Source organism: Ambystoma mexicanum, chromosome 1p (genome assembly GCF_040938575.1).
Source record: "Ambystoma mexicanum isolate Mex_15411 chromosome 1p, UKY_AmexF1_1, whole genome shotgun sequence".
Taxonomy (NCBI): domain Eukaryota; kingdom Metazoa; phylum Chordata; class Amphibia; order Caudata; family Ambystomatidae; genus Ambystoma; species Ambystoma mexicanum.
This window is the reverse complement of record NC_090921.1, coordinates 955,539,966-955,545,965: the sequence shown is the minus strand read 5'-3', so window position 1 is coordinate 955,545,965 and position 6,000 is coordinate 955,539,966.

The window sequence follows — 6,000 nt, the reverse complement described above, 5'->3', positions numbered from 1 at the left end:
CCCTACCCCTCCAAGGAAAAGACAGGAAGCTAATCTAAGAGGAAGGCTAAGGCATACGGGTTTACAGCAGCAAAGGACAGAGTCAAAGAAATATAGAACACAGACAAACTGGGCTGCATCTAAAAGGGGAAAGCACTGAGAAATGCTGCCTGCAAACAGAGGAAGACAAAAAGGGAATCAAGGAAGCAGAAATCAATTAGCGCATGAATCCGAGATTCAGGGCGGAGGAACAAGAAAACAGGAACTAGGAACTAGGTACAAAGGCAAGGAACAAGGGACTAGTCACAACAGGAACACTGCAAACGATGACCAGCGCTGGACTGAAGTAAGACTGAGGCTTTTAAAGCTGCTTAACGAGCACACGCCTCAGGTGTGCTGATTGCTGCACCGGCAGCCACAGCTGTTGCCTATCCTCCACCCAACCTTGTCCTGCAAGGGTGGAGGTGGAGCAGTGGGCCAGGCATTCTGGGAAGCATAGTCATTTGGTTAAAGAAGCATGCTGGCTGCCAAAAACCTGGAATGGATCCGGAAGGGAAGTAGCTTGGAAAATAGGGATTTAGCGCTCCCAATTCATCACAGCACCGTAGCATAAGGTTCGGAGGAACGGTCCAGTAGGGAATATACCCCAAATCATGCCCCCAAGTGGTGGGAACGGGAGCGAGTCATGACAATAGCACAGGATGGAGGGGGGGGGAATGGAACTGCGCTAGACGAATGGCGATCAGGAGACATTTTGTTCAGATTGGACAATTCGGTGATCAAGGATGGGCACGTTGAAAATGAAGGGGAAGGCAGCAGGCCAGCAGGACATACAGGGTATGGGACTGTAAGGTCGGATAGAGGTACAAATAGAGAACTAAGGGAAGAGGAATGGGACACCATAGATGAATTCGAGGACGAGGAAGGGAATGAGCAAACGCTGGAGATTACACTGCGGGTAGAACATTTGTGGGGACAAAAGTTAAGAAACCGGTTTGGTCGAGTAGCAGTAGCAAGAAAAAGAAAAAGTGTTGGATGGAAGGAAGGAAAGAACAGAGGCACCCAGATGCCATTGCTGCACAGAGGGGTAGGCAGGACACATGATGTGCCCTGGGCACAGATGGATAAGAACAATTTGATCAAGCAGCTCCCACCCCTCACTTCATGGGCTGGGAAGTGGATATATGCTTTCGAAAAACAGACAGCGGGAATTCCCTTGGCTGTGGGGGATATGAAAAGTTTACTGGTCGCCATAGTGGGGGATCAAGTGAGAGACATGTGGGTTAAAGCAGGATATCCCGGAGTAAAACTAGACAATGACGCACACAAGGGTGTGCAATTTAACAACATCAGAGCACAGGTATTTGATGCGCTGTGGCGAATGTAGCCCATACACCAGATCTGCAGTCTATAATTAAGGTTCAGGAGATGTGGAGGACAGAGATAGGGGACCAGTTGGACTGCTCAGTTACTCTTTTCTATTTTGGTATTAAAAAGGGGGTTGCCCAAGGAAGTTCAGAAAGCACTGGAGAACATTGTGGGCACTGAAGGGAAAGGATGGGTGGAGATGCAGAGTATCATAATACATCATTGTAAAAGAATAAAAGATCGAGAAAAGGAAACGGCCCAGTGGCTGCAGGCAGAGGAAGTGAAATTGGTGCAAAGGAAATTGGCGAAGATAGCAGTTGAGGGGATAGCACCATTGAGTGTGTGAACAGAGGTGGCGGAGCAGACTCCAACTCCTCCCTATGTCAGGATAGCAGCATTTTGGCCAGGAGGAGGACAAGGACAGTGGGTAGGGGGCCGCAGGACCCCTACCCAGAATGACAACAAGGAGGTCAGCAGTGCGGGGGGGTGGGTTCAGAGGGGGCGAGGTGGATTTGGAGGGAGGGGACCCCAGGGAGCAGGAATGGCACCCTCGCATTGTTGGAGCTCTGGGTATTGGGGACATTTCTGAAGGGAATTTAGGAGCAGGCAGGGGGCAGGATAAAATGCCTATAGTAATTATTGACCACCGCCCCAGCCCCAAACACAAGTACAGCTCACAAGACCAACCTCCATACCCTACGAGATACACCAGGCTTGCATGTAATTGGTACCATGACCCCTGCGTGCACATGTGCCACCTCAATCAATGACGCAGGCATTAATGCCCCAGCAGAATACCATGTATTAGAGTAACATGCCAATGACAAATGCAGTGCTGTACCCTACTGAGGGGTGAGCAGGGGGGAACAACCCCTTCATGTTCACTGGTACCAATACATACCCCAACTAGTACAGCCCACAGAGAACTCTTGTGTGCCCAGTCCTATCCATGACAGTCCACCCTGACCAGGAACCCTTGGTGGGCGCTGACGTAGGTAACAAGCAATTAATGTTCATGGTTTACACAGGGGCCACTAAATCGTGCATCAGTGAGGGAAAGTTCCCACTCTCAGGTGAAACACTTGACACACAGAGCTTCTCTGGGGCTGTCGCCACGGTTCCATGCACAAAAGAACTTGATATCAAAATAGGAGGGAGGGTGGGGTGTGTACCTTTGTTGTATTCTGAGAGCTCCCCGATAATCTTATTGGGGCGAGACCTGTTAAGTAAATTGAAATTGACCATTTCATTCACAGATGAAGGCATAGTGTGCATCACTTCAGGCATGTGTTTCATAAGAGCGATAATCATAATACATACTAGAGGCGGAGTGGCTGTGGTTCGAGCTATCCCCATTGCCCCCGATTTATTTGTGTACGGCATAACTGTGCTTCTTGAGGCAGTGCCCCAGATTGGTAAGGCTGGTTGGCTAGTGCCATCTGATTTGATTGTTCGACCCGTGGTATCTCCTGAACTGGTGGCAGGAACAATACTGTCCGTGGATTTGCAGGGTCTGGTGATGTCAGTGTTATGGTTTGTTGAAATTGGAACAGACTCGGATGGATGTGAGTGGCGCACAGTGCTGTGCATTGATCCTACAGTGCCTCTCAAGGAAGTGGCAGATGCAGATTTGTTTGAGGGCAAACCAGAAAATGGCGGGATTGTGCTGGCAATTTCTATCCCTTGTGATATTATGGTGCAGTATCAGAAGATGCAGTGCCCATTGAAAGCTTTTGTGGTCCTGCACCCCTTCACTGATGCAGATTTAGAGAAGGTCCCACAGAGATTGTGCAACACAGCGATCTATCCGATAATGAAAGCAGAGGGGGGGAGTTGGAGAATGTTTCAAGATTTGTGCACTCTCAATGACATTGTACAAGCAGAATTTCCAGTTGTCCCAAACCATGTGACAATGCTTTGTAGCATCCCCAAAGAGGCGACCCACTTTACTGTTGTGGATCTCAAAAACGCCTTCTTCTTTGTCCCCCTACACCCAGATTCACAGTACCATAGTGCATTTATGCATGGGGGAATGCACTTTGAACACACACGATTGCCTCAAGGGTCCTGCGAATCCCACAGCATTTTTAACAGACTACTGCACACTGATTTAAGTAACATTCATGTACCGAATACCATCATTGAGTATGTTGACGATTTACTAGTGTGCAGTGCCAGCGAGCACCAGTGTAGGCAGGACTTCATAACACTTTAATAAGGCACCAAGTGCATAATAAAAACTGCAGATTGGCCTTTAATATTTAAGTTAAGAAACACTATTATATTATTAAAAATCCCGTTCTGGCAATTGTGCTGTGTTTGATAGATAACAAAATTCCAACGCGGGACTCAGACATAGGGCTATGGCAGTCCTGTTTCTATATCCATGCTAGGAATATTTCACCGACTCAAAAGGGCGGAATACGAGATGCCCAGGTCAGTGAGCATCCAGACTGAGATGGACGCATCTATCATTAAGTTGAATGTAAGTAGTAGATGAATGAGAACGATATGTGTAGCAAGACCCTTTGATCGAGGGATACATTGTAATATGAACAAGCTAATGGGGATGCAATGGCTGACCCTATCTTTGTTTTTATATCCTAGCTGGGAACACGCAAATTAAAGTGGAATGTTATCTCTTGTCTAATACTCTGAGTGTAGAAGCTCCTCGCAATTACTGCTATTGGGCAACCACAGTGCCAGTGATTGAGAATTTCAGGCGGCATTGGCGGTGAGCAGCCGCTTTCTGAAGATTTGAAGTAAGTGCTGATACTGCATGTATTGGGAAAAGGGCAGTTGACTGGATGTAATACTATTTATTGGTTGAACGTATATATAGGAGAGGCAGTTTTCCTCACCCCCTGCCTTTGTTGAACAGGCTCTGCTGTTAACTTGTATAATCATTGGAGCACTGAGGATTGGATCCTTCCTTTTGCACTATCCCCAAGATTTGAATTGAAGGTGAGTGTACATTGGTGTAATTATGGAAGAATTAAACGCATAATTGAGTAGTGTTTTGATGTAAAGTAAGGGGGTTGATTAGAAGCCCTGGGTAATGAGGTTGTACTGTTTTTTTTTTTAGATGACTTCTCCCATTCCATAGATCAAAGGGTGGGGCATTAATTGAGTCCCACCATCATCCTGAAGAAGGTTTGGAAAATAGAGGGCAACATCACAAGCCCGAAAAACCAACTGGACCACATGTTGACAAGTTGAATCTGTTGCACAACACATAGCCACATTTGTAATAAAGAAGGGTGTTAAACAGTTTGAAAAAGTGTGGTTAGATGGTTAAATAGATACTGTAACCTAGCAAAAATAATTATGTTGTTATGAGAGACTGAGAGAATGTGAATGTATGGTGGGGTAAAATTAGTGGAGTTGGATTTATGTTCTAATAGAAATATGTATTGGAATTTTATGAGAATACAGTATTACCAATTTTAAATATTATATTTTATATTTTTGGGAACATTGAACGAGTGAGCCTCTTTCCAAACTCACAGCTATGGCCCATATTTTTTGTATATTTGACTCTTACCTGGAGGACCAGTAATGTTACAGGTACCCTTGTTTTTGTATACTCCATTACACTCCTACAACTTCTGGCTCGCAAGGTAGACCAGGCTAAATTGCAGTATTGCCTGCAGAAGTTGCTGTATTTAAGTCAATTAATTTCTGTTAATGGCAAAAGAATAATTCCTGATCGCACGGCGGCACTTCCCAACCCAGAACAGTTAAAGAGATGCAGAAATGTTTGGGGCTTTGTAATTCCTGCAGGGCAGGGATTACAAAGTTTACACAAGGCCACTGCTGCAGGGCCTTAAGGAAACTCAGAAATGTGACTAACATAATATGGCCAGAGGAAATGTGTAAAAACTATAATGACCTCAAGGAGGTGATCGCCACAGTACCAGTTTGAGCAACCCTAGACCACATGCAAGAGTTCTACCTATTCTAACAGACAATGTCTGCGGTACTGGCGCAAACATTTTCCATGGGCCACAAGCCATTGGCATACTAAAGTGGCATTCTAGACTCAGTAATGCAAGAACAGTTCGCTTGTGAGCAAGCACTTGCTGCAGCGGCATTTGCTATAGAGAAAACTTCTACCATTGTCATGGGGTGCTCCGTAACATTGTGCGTCGAGCATACAGTGTTCACCATCTTGGGACGGTCTAAGTGCACACTGACCATGCAGCGAGCATCTGCATATGAGACTATCCTGAGCAACCCAAACATTCACATTGAGCGGTGTAAAACGGTTAACCCTGCCACCTTCCTGACAAAAATGTGCTCTGACGAAGATATGGCCAATCATGACTGTGTAACATTTGAAGGTGAGGAAGGTGACATCCCAAAAGCACATGAGGGATCGCTCGAGGGGGGGGGGTCCTCTTCGTTGACTGGTCAGCAATAATTGATCAGGACACAGGTTTGAGGCACACTGGTGCAGCAATGGTCCGTTTGATGGACGGGGAATATTAGACATTGGTGCAAAAGCGATTACCGATGCACTACTCGGCCCAGGCAGCAGAGCTCATTGCGCTTATTAAGGCACTTCATGCGTCCCAAGGGTGTCACGTGATTTGGCATATGTTACCACCACAGTACATACAGGTCTTGCACAGTGAAAAAGAAGGGGATTTA